Here is a 12,959-nt window from a genome sequence, read left to right as displayed (position 1 = left end):
CAGGAGCTTACACTCTATAGATATAGGAGGAGGAGGAGTCCTGACCACAGGAGCTTACACTCTATAGATACAGGAGGAGGAGGAGTCCTGACCACAGGAGCTTACACTCTATACATACAGGAGGAGGAGTCCTGACCACAGGAGCTTACACTCTATATATACAGGAGGAGGAGGAGCCCTGACCACAGGAGCTTACACTCTATAGATACAGGAGGAGGAGTCCTGACCACAGGAGCTTACACTCTATAGATACAGGAGGAGGAGGAGTCCTGACCACAGGAGCTTACACTCTATAGATACAGGAGGAGGAGTCCTGACCACAGGAGCTTACACTCTATAGATAAAGGAGGAGGAGGAGCCCTGACCACAGGAGCTTACACTCTATAGAAACAGGAGGAGGAGTCCTGACCACAGGAGCTTACACTCTATAGATACAGGAGGAGGAGGAGTCCTGACCACAGGAGCTTACACTCTATAGATATAGGAGGAGGAGGAGTCCTGACCACAGGAGCTTACACTCTATAGATACAGGAGGAGGAGCCCTGACCACAGGAGCTTACACTATAGATACAGGAGGAGGAGGAGTCCTGACCACAGGAGCTTACACTCTATAGATACAGGAGGAGGAGTCCTGACCACAGGAGCTTACACTCTATAGATACAGGAGGAGGAGTCCTGACCACAGGAGCTTACACTCTATAGATACAGGAGGAGGAGTGTTGTGGATTCTGTTTGCGGGCTCCCTCTGGTGGTTACTGCTGGTACTGGGTGACTTTGGTGGGTTGCGGCCTTTGGTTTCCATCTGTCCATCAGAGGCTGGGTGTTTCCTATTTTACCTGGCCTCTCTGTCATTTCCCTATCAATGTATTCAGATGTGCTCTGTTTGGTTCCTGCCTACCTGCTCCCAGATCTTTCAGGATAAGCTAAGTGCTGATTTTCAGTTGTTTGGTTTTTTGTCCAGCTTGCTTAGAATGTCTCTCTGTTAGCTGGTAGCTCTAGTGGACTGAGGTTCTCCCCATGTGCCATGAGTTGGCACATGGGTTCTTGTAATCTCAGGATGGTTTTTTTGATTAGGGTTTTTTGCTGACCGCTCAGTCCCCTTTTGTGTCATTCTGCTTTCTAGTTTTCAGCGGGCCTCTATTTGCTAAAGCTATATATATCATCTCTATGTGTGTGCCTTCCTCTCATTTCACCGTCAATACATGTGGGGGGCAACTATATCTTTGGGGTTAATTCCTCTGGAGGCAAGTGAGGTCTCTGTTTTCTCTGCAGTACTAGTTAGCTCTTAGGCTGGTGCGTGGCGTCTAGAACCAACGTAGGCACGCTCCCTGGCTATCTCTAGTTGCGTTTGTCAGGCGTAGGGCAGCGGTCAGCCCAGGTTCCATCACCCTAGAGCTCGTCCGATATTTATTATACTTTGCTTATCCTGTGCTATCCCTAGCCATTGGGGATTCATGACAGTATAGCCGGCCCACAAAGTGTTAATTGTTTGGGCTGAAGCAGGAGAAAAAGAAGTGTTCAAAGAAATTTTTTTTTTTTTTTTTCCTTCAGAGTTTTGCTGCCTAGCCCTTAATTGCTGTCTAGCTGCTTCTTACCTCCTCTTAACCCTTGAATGGCTCTGATCTTAGCTGTTTATCATGGATGTCCAGAGTTTGGCTTCCAGCCTGAGTAATCTCGCGGCAAAGGTTCAAAACATACAGGATTTCATTGTTCACACTCCCATGTCTGAACCTAGAATTCCTATTCCAGAGTTTTTTTCTGGAGATAGATCTACCTTCCTGAATTTCAGGAACAATTGTAAATTGTTTCTCTCTTTGAAATCTCGCTCCTCTGGAGACCCTGCTCAACAGGTCAAGATTGTTATATCGTTCCTACGGGGCGACCCTCAGAATTGGGCATTTGCATTGGCACCAGGGGATCCTGCATTGCTCAGTGTGGATGCGTTTTTTCTGGCATTGGGATTGCTCTATGAGGAACCTAACCTAGAGATTCAGGCTGAAAAGGCTTTATTGGCCCTCTCTCAGGGGCATGATGAAGCGGAAATATATTGTCAGAAATTTCGGAAATGGTCGGTGCTTACTCAGTGGAATGAGTGCGCCCTGGCTGCAAACTTCAGAAATGGTCTTTCTGAGGCCATTAAGGATATTATGGTGGGGTTCCCTGCGCCTACAGGTCTGAATGAGTCTATGGCTATGGCCATTCAGATTGATCGGCGTTTACGGGAGCGCAAACCCGTGCACCAGTTGGCGGTGTCTTCTGAACAGGCACCTGAGACTATGCAATGTGATAGAATTCAGTCCAGAAGTGAACGGCAAAATTATAGGCGGAAAAATGGTTTGTGTTTTTATTGTGGTGATTCAGCTCATGTTATATCAGCATGCTCTAAACGCACAAAAAGGGTTGATAAATCTTTTGCCATTGATACTCTGCAGTCTAAGTTCATTTTGTCTGTGACTCTGATTTTTTCACTGTCTTCCATTTCCGTCGATGCCTATGTGGATTCAGGCGCTGCCCTGAGTCTTATGGATTGGTCATTTGCTAAACGCTGCGGTTTTAGTCTAGAGCCTCTGGAAGTTCCTATTCCTCTGAAAGGAATTGATTCTACACCATTGGCTATGAATAAACCGCAGTATTGGACACAAGTGACCATGCGCATGACTCCCGTTCATCAGGAGGTGATTCGCTTCCTTGTACTGTATAATTTACATGATGTACTAGTGCTTGGTCTGCCATGGTTACAAACTCATAATCCTGTCCTGGACTGGAAAACAATGTCTGTGCTAAGCTGGGGATGTCACGGGGTTCATGATGATGCACCTCCGATTTCTATAGCTTCATCTACTCCTTCGGAGATCCCTGCGTTTTTGTCGGATTATAGGGATGTTTTTGAGGAGCCTAAGCTCAATTCGCTCCCTCCCCATAGAGAGTGTGACTGTGCGATAGAATTGATTCCTGGCAGTAAGTTCCCTAAGGGTCGTTTATTTAATCTGTCACTGCCAGAGCATACTGCTATGCGGAATTATATTAAGGAGTCCTTGGAAAAGGGACATATTCGTCCATCTTCGTCCCCTCTGGGAGCAGGTTTTTTTTTTCGTGGCAAAAAAAGATGGTTCCCTGAGGCCTTGTATAGATTATCGCCTTCTGAATAAGATTACAGTCAAATACCAGTATCCATTGCCATTATTTACTGATTTGTTTGCTCGCATTAAGGGGGCTAGGTGGTTCACTAAAATAGATCTTCGTGGTGCGTATAATCTGGTGCGGATAAAACAGGGTGATGAGTGGAAAACCGCATTTAATACGCCTGAGGGCCATTTTGAGTATTTGGTAATGCCTTTTGGACTCTCCAATGCTCCGTCAGTCTTTCAGTCCTTTATGCACAATATTTTCCGTGAATATCTGGATAAGTTTATGATTGTGTATTTGGATGATATTTTGGTGTTTTCTGATGACTGGGAGTCTCATGTTCTACAGGTCAGGAAGGTGTTTCAGGTTTTGCGGGCCAATTCTCTGTTTGTGAAGGGCTCAAAGTGTCTCTTCGGAGTCCAGAAGATTTCTTTTTTGGGGTACATTTTTTCTCCTTCTACTATTGAGATGGATCCCGTTAAGGTTCAGGCTATTTGTGACTGGACACAACCTACATCTGTTAAGAGCCTTCAGAAGTTCTTGGGGTTTGCTAATTTTTATCGTCGGTTCATTGCTAATTTTTCCAGTATTGTTAAACCTTTGACTGATTTGACTAAAAAGGGTGCTGATGTTGCTGATTGGTCTCCTGCGGCCGTGGAGGCCTTTCGGGAACTTAAGCGCCGGTTTTCTTCTGCTCCTGTGTTGTGTCAACCAGATGTTTCACTTCCTTTCCAGGTGGAGGTTGATGCTTCCGAGATTGGAGCGGGGGCGGTTTTGTCACAGAGAAGTTCTAATGGCTCGGTGATGAAGCCATGTGCTTTCTTCTCTAGAAAATTCTCGCCCGCCGAGCGCAATTATGATGTGGGTAATCGGGAGCTTTTGGCCATGAAGTGGGCATTTGAGGAGTGGCGTCATTGGCTGGAGGGTGCTAAACATCGCGTGGTGGTCTTGACTGATCACAAGAATCTCATTTACCTTGAGTCTGCCAGGCGTTTGAATCCTAGACAGGCTCGTTGGTCGTTATTTTTTTCTCGTTTTAATTTCGTGGTTTCATACCTGCCAGGTTCAAAGAATGTGAAGGCAGATGCTCTTTCCAGGAGTTTTGTGCCTGACTCTCCTGGAGACACTGGGCCTGCTGGTATCCTTAGGGATGGGGTAATATTGTCCGCCGTATCCCCAGACTTGCGACGCGCATTGCAGGAGTTTCAGGTGGATAAACCGGATCGATGTCCACCAGAAAGACTGTTTGTTCCGGATGATTGGACCAGTAGAGTCATCTCCGAGGTCCATTCTTCTGTGTTGGCTGGTCATCCTGGAATATTTGGTACAAGAGACTTGGTGGCCAGGTCTTTTTGGTGGCCTTCCTTGTCTAGGGATGTGCGTACCTTTGTGCAGTCTTGTGAAGTGTGTGCTCGAGCTAAGCCTTGCTGTTCACGGGCTAGTGGGTTGTTGTTATCCTTGCCCATCCCGAAGAGGCCTTGGACGCACATTTCCATGGATTTTATTTCTGATCTCCCGGTTTCACAGAAAATGTCCGTTATCTGGGTTGTGTGTGACCGCTTTTCTAAGATGGTTCATTTGGTGCCCTTGCCTAAGTTGCCCTCCTCCTCTGAGTTGGTTCCTTTGTTTTTTCAGAACGTGGTTCGTTTGCATGGGATTCCGGAGAATATCGTTTCTGACAGGGGATCCCAGTTTGTGTCTAGATTTTGGCGGACGTTTTGTGCCAAGATGGGCATTGATTTGTCTTTCTCGTCTGCATTCCATCCTCAGACGAATGGCCAGACGGAGCGAACTAATCAGACCTTGGAAACTTATTTGAGGTGTTTTGTTTCTGCTGATCAGGATGACTGGGTTGCTTTTTTGCCACTGGCCGAATTTGCTCTTAATAATCGGGCTAGTTCGGCCACGTTGGTCTCTCCTTTTTTTTGTAATTCGGGGTTTCATCCTCGTTTTTCCTCTGGTCAGGTGGAGTCTTCGGATTGTCCGGGAGTGGACGTGGTGGTGGACAGGCTACATCACATTTGGAATCAGGTGGTGGACAATTTGAAGTTATCTCAGGAGAAGACTCAGCAGTTTGCTAATCGCCGTCGCCGCGTGGGTCCCCGACTTCTTGTTGGGGACTTGGTGTGGTTGTCTTCTCGTTTTGTCCCTATGAAGGTCTCTTCTCCTAAGTTCAAGCCTCGGTTCATCGGTCCTTATAGGATCTCGGAGATTCTTAACCCTGTGTCTTTCCGTTTGGATCTCCCAGCATCGTTCGCTATTCATAATGTGTTCCATCGGTCGTTGTTGCGGAGGTATGAGGTGCCTGTTGTTCCTTCGGTCGAGCCTCCTGCTCCGGTGCTGGTGGAGGGAGAATTGGAGTATGTTGTTGAAAAGATCTTGGATTCTCGTGTTTCCAGACGCAAACTCCAGTATTTGGTTAAGTGGAAGGGTTATGGTCAGGAGGACAATTCCTGGGTGGTCGCCTCCGATGTTCATGCGACTGATTTGGTCCGCGCCTTCCATAGAGCTCACCCTGATCGCCCTGGGGGTTCTCGTGAGGGTTCGGTGACCCCTCCTCAAGGGGGGGGTACTGTTGTGGATTCTGTTTGCGGGCTCCCTCTGGTGGTTACTGCTGGTACTGGGTGACTTTGGTGGGTTGCGGCCTTTGGTTTCCATCTGTCCATCAGAGGCTGGGTGTTTCCTATTTTACCTGGCCTCTCTGTCATTTCCCTTGCCGGCTATCAATGTGTTCAGATGTGCTCTGTTTGGTTCCTGCCTACCTGCTCCCAGATCTTTCAGGATAAGCTAAGTGCTGATTTTCAGTTGTTTGGTTTTTTGTCCAGCTTGCTTAGAATGTCTCTCTGTTAGCTGCTTGCTCTAGTGGACTGAGGTTCTCCCCATGTGCCATGAGTTGGCACATGGGTTCTTGTAATCTCAGGATGGTTTTTTTGATTAGGGTTTTTTGCTGACCGCTCAGTCCCCTTTTGTGTCATTCTGCTTTCTAGTTTTCAGCGGGCCTCTATTTGCTAAAGCTATATACATCATCTCTATGTATGTGCCTTCCTCTCATTTCACCGTCAATACATGTGGGGGGCAACTATATCTTTGGGGTTAATTCCTCTGGAGGCAAGTGAGGTCTCTGTTTTCTCTGCAGTACTAGTTAGCTCTTAGGCTGGTGCGTGGCGTCTAGAACCAACGTAGGCACGCTCCCTGGCTATCTCTAGTTGCGTTTGTCAGGCGTAGGGCAGCGGTCAGCCCAGGTTCCATCACCCTAGAGCTCGTCCGATATTTATTATACTTTGCTTATCCTGTGCTATCCCTAGCCATTGGGGATTCATGACAGAGGAGGATTCCTGACCACAGGAGCTTACACTCTATAGATACAGGAGGAGGAGGATTCCTGACCACAGGAGCTTACACTATAGATACAGGAGGAGGAGTCCTGACCACAGGAGCTTACACTCTATAGATACAGGAGGAGGAGGAGTCATGACCACAGGAGCTTACACTCTATAGATACAGGAGGAGGAGGAGTCCTTACCACAGGAGCTTACACTCTATAGATACAGGAGGAGGAGGAGTCCTGACCACAAGAGCTTATACTCTATAGATACTGGAGGAGGAGGAGTCCTGACCACAGGAGCTTACACTCTATAGATACAGGAGGAGGAGTCCTGACCACAGGATCTTACACTCTATAGATACAGGAGGGGGAGGAGCCCTGACCACAGGAGCTTACACTCTATAGATACAGGAGGAGGAGGACTCCTGACAACAGGAGCTTACACTCTATAGATACAGGAGGAGGGGGAGTCCTGACCACAGGAGCTTACACTCTATAGATACAGGAGGAGGAGTTCTGACCATAGGAACTTACCAGGAGCGGTCACCAACAGCTTGGGGCCCCTGTGCAAGAAATGTGTCTGGGCCCCCCTCCTTTTATGGCGACAAAGCTACAGATTATATATATATATATATATATATATATATATATATATATATATTGTGGTGTAGTGACCAATGTTACAGCCAGGGGGCGCTGTGTGTGCTCTTCAATATGCACTTGGAGGCAGCGTTATGATGAAACAGTGACTGGTAGTGTGGTGAATGGCCAATATGTGTCGCAGAGGGAGTCTGCGTGGTAAGTCTGATGTAACGTGGTTGTTCTGGGACCTGTAGTCCCACAAGAGTTTGTGTGATGTTGTATGATCATGGGGGACTTACTAGGCTAGTTGTGTGAGATGGGCGGGACAAACTAGCCACACAAACACACTCCCACCCATGGGTGTGGTTAAGGGTAGATAATGTGACCAGGGTGTGGGTCACATGGTCTTGTGAGGTTCCTGTGTATGGAGCCGTTTGTTCCTGTGCAAGGTCTTGGACGGTCAGTGTTGGAGACTCCTGGGAGTGGAGTCATCCTGGAAGCACCTGGAGACCATAGACCTGGTCGGCCTGTGTTGAGGACCTGGGACTGACGTGAAGTCAGTGTGAGGAGTGGAATTCCTGAGAGGTAACCCCGGACAAGGGGATCATAATATACAGCAGAGAAGCCTATCTGCTACATGAACTGTCTGATGTCCTGTAATGTTTTGTGGCTGTAATGAAACGGACTGTACCCTATCTGGTTTATGCCGAGTTAAAATAAACCATATGGACTGATTTGTATGAGGAACCGTGCCTGTCTGTGATGATTCTGCTGCCAAGCGAGTGTCCCCAAGACCCGTAGCGGGTGAAATGCTACAATTGGTGTTTCAAATGCGGGCAAAGATCCAAGGAGCGCGTGTTGCAGCGCTGGCTCGTCTGAGCCAGAAGAGTGGACGGTCTTGACAACCGTGAGTGAATACTGACCGGGGAGCGGAAAACCCAAACAGGAATGGTTGCCAAAAAAGGGGCGGAGTCCCAAAAAGCGGTGGTATCCCAAAAGGGAGTAATTGCCCAAAAAGGGGTGGTAACCCTAAAGGGGGTGGAGTCCCAAAAGGGAGCAGTAATCCGGGGAATGCCAGTGTCCAAAAAAAGGGCGGAGCCTCCTGAAGTTAAAGGTGTGGTGCAGACCGGTGGGCCCCAGGGGAAATTGTACTATGCAGGTCCATGTAATACTGTGGATTGCTCAGCTAATGGTTTTTCATGACAGTGCTCCTTTTTGTTGGATGGAGAATGTGTGATTGGACTGATAGACCCAGGGAGTAAAGCGACTTTGCTGAGAACCCCTTCTGAATACACTGTGTCACCTGGGTTACGGACAAGAGTGAATGACACAGCTGGGGACGTTAAAGGACATTTGGCAGTCTGCCTCTACATTGACATGACAGAGGAGTCCACGTATCACAATGTAAGAGTAATCCCGGACTTACTGTACACTATGGTAATAGGGCGAGATTTGGAAACCCAGTGGGACTGGTGGATAAAAGGGAAAGTGTCTGTGGAATTGATGTGTATGAAAGTTAATGCAGAGAATGCACCCCCTATAGTTGACAGTCCTAAGTCAGGCGTGGCCAAGGAAAATGGTGGAGGGTCCCAACTTACGGACATGACGTCACCTGATGTGTGCCACAATATGACTGATAGTGATGTGGTAGATAAAACGTGTGGAGCTGACACCCGGAAAGAGTGTGACTTGGGGATTCACCATACTGTGGGGTATGACACAGACTATGCTGGTGACTGTGACTCTAAGTAAGTAAGGGAGTACAGTAAAGAAGAGCCCCACCAGAAGGAAAAGTCCTCCTGTCGCCGGAGACGTAAAGGATGCAAAGAAGTGGTACCAGTTGCACCTTGTGAAGAGCTGGAGGGGGCCACCAAAGGAGTGGGGGATGAAGTAGATACCACCTCGCGTGATGAAAGCTCAGCCAATCCAGAGAATGGAGGGAGCGAGCTAAGCATGGTCCAAGAGGCTGTGGATACCTGTTTGAAGCAAGAGGAGCTTCGGAGACAGGCCGCTGAGTGTTGTGTGAGTGCCTTAAAGAGGTGGCGGAGCTCAGAGGTCACCTGAAAGAAAGCCAGTCAATATATAAAGCAGCCTGGGAGAAGATGGAGTGGCAGGTGTCTATCTTGGCCAAACGTCTGGAAGCTGGTGATGTTCAGAGGAAGTTGGCTCTGAAAGCTGAACAAGATGGGTGTCTAATGACAGCTGAAGAGAAGGAGAGTTCCTTGTTCAAATGCATGATAGACGTACCTGAAGACCTGAGAGAGGCCTGTGCCAGGGAGTCTATGCATGAAGAGTTCAAGAAGGCTGTGGGGGCGTGTAAGGTGAACTGGACCCCAGAAACTAATCAGTTAGTGATACTGTCCACAACTGATGTCACAGCTAAGAGGGTAGCTACCCTGAGTGACATGCACCTGAGATATGTGCGTACAAAATGGATGGCCCAATTGCGGAATGAAGAAGCTGCTAGATGACTGGAGCATGTGAGGAAAGCTCGGAGTCTTCGAGAAGATGTAATACAGGTACCCGTCTCTAGGGTGAAGAAAGTCATTGGAAGGAATGGTCAAGCCATGCAAGAGATGGTGGATAAGTCTGGAGTGGTAAGGTTGAGAATACCTGGTGTCCATGAAGACCAAAAACCCCAAGAAAAGGGTATGGTTCCCTTCTTCGTTGTAGGAACAGTGGAGAGTCTTAGCAAAATACGGACTCTGCTGGAGTATCGCAAGGTATATCTGAAGGAAATGGAGCAGTTAAGGGTTGAAGGACGGCGCCTTACAGGACTGCTGCGCCCATTTGATGGAAGATGGCGGCCACTTTCGACCCGAAATTTGGACAAACAAAGGGGTGGAAGTACCCAGCCTGAAGGAAGACTTAGAGGTAGTGTCACCTCAGTTGACTCAGGGAAGACTGACATAGGTGGGAGACCTTGTAGCAAAAAGGTGGTGACTAAAGGTCTGTTGATGCAGACGGACTGTGACTTGAGGGCTAAAGCTCAAAGCCTACATGTTGACCGCTGGGGGCGGGGGAGGCCTATCAAAGGTGACGTGGGTTCCCGGTATCGGAACCCTAGGTTTATGTCATGTGTCCACCCCGATAGGGTTGAACAAAGGGGGGAGGTATGTGGTGTAGTGACCAATGTTACAGCCAGGGGGCGCTGTGTGTGCTCTTCAAGATGCACTTGGAGGCAGAGTTATGATGAAACAGTGACTGGTAGTGTGGTGAATGGCCGATATGTGTCGCAGAGGGAGTCTGCGTGGTAAGTCTAATGTAACGTGGTTGTTCTGGGACCTGTAGTCCCACAAGAGTTTGTGTGATGTTGTATAATGATCATGGGGGACTTACTAGGCTAGTTGTGTGAGATGGGCGGGACAAACTAGCCACACAATCACACTCCCACTCATGGGTGTGGGTAAGGGTAGATAATGTGACCAGGGTGTGGGTCACATGGTCTTGTGAGGTTCCTGTGTATGGAGCCGTTTGTTCCTGTGCAAGGTCCTGGACGGTCAGTGTTGGAGACTCCTGGGAGTGGAGTCGTCCTGGAAGCACCTGGAGACCATAGACCTAGTCGGTCTGTGTTGAGGACCTGGGACTGACGTGAAGTCAGTGTGAGGAGTGGAATTCCTGAGAGGTAACCCCGGACAAGGAGATCATAATATACAGCAGAGAAGCCCATCTGATGTCCTGTAATGTTTCGTGGCTGTAATGAAACGGACTGTACCCTATCTGGTTTATGTGGAGTTAAAATAAACCATATGGACTGATGTGTGTGAGGAACCGTGCCTGTCTGTGATGATTCCGCTGCCAAGCAAGTCTCTCCAAGACCCGTAGCGGGTGAAACGCTACTATATATATATATATATATATATATATATATATATATATATATATATATATATATTGTAGTGCATCGGTATCCACTCTGTGCAGCGATGAGGCAGTGACCCAGGAAAGTTCAAAACAAGTCTTTTTAAAGAGAATCTGTCACCCCAAAATTCACCTATAAGCTAAGGCCATCGGCATCAGGGGCTTATCTCCAGCATTCTGTAATGCTGTAGATAAGCCCCTGATGTAACCTGAAAGATAAGAAAAACAAGTTAGATTATAGTCACCCAGGGGCGGTCCCGCTGCTGGTCCGGGTCCGGCGACTCCCATCTTCATACGATGACATCCTCTTCTTTGATTCCTGCCACAGCTCCGGCGAAGTTGTACTTTGTCTGCCTCGTTGAGGGCAGAGCTAAGTACTGCTGTGCGCAGGCTCTGGGCCTCTCTGACCTTTCCCGGCGCCTGCACACTGCAGTACTTTTCTCTGCCCTCAATGGGGCAGACAAAGTACTCCTGCGCAGGAGCCACGGCAGGAAGCAAAGAAGAGGACTGTTATGATCCTTAGTGGTTGAGGATCACAAATTACTCCAGCTAAGTAACAAACATAGGACAAGCTCTAGGGAGGTGGCAAACTGGACTGACCACAAATCTGAACCTATCCAAACACACTAGAAGTAGCCGGTGAACGTGCCTAAAAATCCTAGACGTCTCGAGCCAGCCTGAGGAACTAACTACCCCTAGAGAGAAAGAAAGACCTCTCTTGCCTCCAGAGAAATAATCCCCAAAGATATAGAAGCCCCCAACAAATAATAACGGTGAGGTAAGAGGAAGGCACATACACAGGGGTGAAAGCAGATTCAGCAAATGAGGCCCACTAATACTAGATAGCAGAAAATAGAAAAGGGAATCTATGCGGTCAGTAAAAAACCCTTACAAAATATCCACTCTGAGATTTCAAGAACCCCCACACCAACTAACGGTGTGGGGGGAGAAACTCAGTCCCCTAAAGCAACCAGCAAGCGAGGAAATCACATTTTAGCGAGCTGGACTAAAAACATAATGAACGCTGATAATCAAAAAATGATCAAACAAAAACTTAGCTTGTCTTGGAGAGACTGGGAGCAAGGTAGACACAAGGAATCTGAAGAACACTGAATACATTGATAGCAGGCAAGGAACTGAGTATCCAGGTGAGCTAAATAGGAAACCAACCAAGGATAACGAACCAGCTGATGCTGCCAACCTGCAGAAAGACAACACTACACAGTACCGCTTGTGACCACTAGAGGGAGCCCAAAAATAGAGTTCACAACAGTACCCCCCCCTTGAGGAGGGGTCACCGAACCCTCATCAAGACCCCCAGGGTGATCAGGATGAGCCGCTTGGAAGGCACGAACCAAATCGGCCGCATGAACATCAGAGGCAACAACCCAGGAATTATCCTCCTGATCATAGCCCTTCCACTTAACCAAATACTGAAGCCTCCGTCTAGAGATACGAGAATCCAAAATCTTCTCCACCACGTACTCCAATTCGCCCTCGACCAGCACCGGAGCAGGAGGCTCAACAGAAGGAACCACAGGTACCACATACCTCCGCAACAAAGACCTATGGAACACATTATGAATGGCAAACGATGCTGGGAGATCCAAACGAAAAGACACCGGGTTAAGGATTTCCAAGATCTTATAAGGACCGATGAAGGGAGGCTTGAATTTAGGATAGGAGACCTTCATAGGAACATACCGAGAAGACAGCCACACCAACTCCCCAACACGAAGTCGGGGACCCACACCGCGGCGGCGGTTGGCAAAGCGCCGAGCCTTCTCCTGTGACAACCTCAAATTGTCCACCACATGGTTCCAAATCCGCTGCAACCTATCCACCACAGAATCCACCCCAGGACAGTCAGAAGGCTCAACCTGACCCGAGGAAAAACGAGGATGGAAACCAGAGTTGCAGAAAAAAGGCGAAACCAAAGTAGCAGAACTAGCCCGATTATTAAGGGCAAACTCGGCCAATGGCAAAAAAGTCACCCAATCATCCTGATCAGCAGAAACAAAACATCTCAAATAAGTCTCCAACGTCTGATTAGTTCGCTCGGTTT

This window comes from Ranitomeya variabilis, chromosome 6 (assembly GCF_051348905.1).
Source record: "Ranitomeya variabilis isolate aRanVar5 chromosome 6, aRanVar5.hap1, whole genome shotgun sequence".
Lineage (NCBI taxonomy): Eukaryota > Metazoa > Chordata > Amphibia > Anura > Dendrobatidae > Ranitomeya > Ranitomeya variabilis.
Note: the sequence above shows the minus strand (reverse complement) of the source record.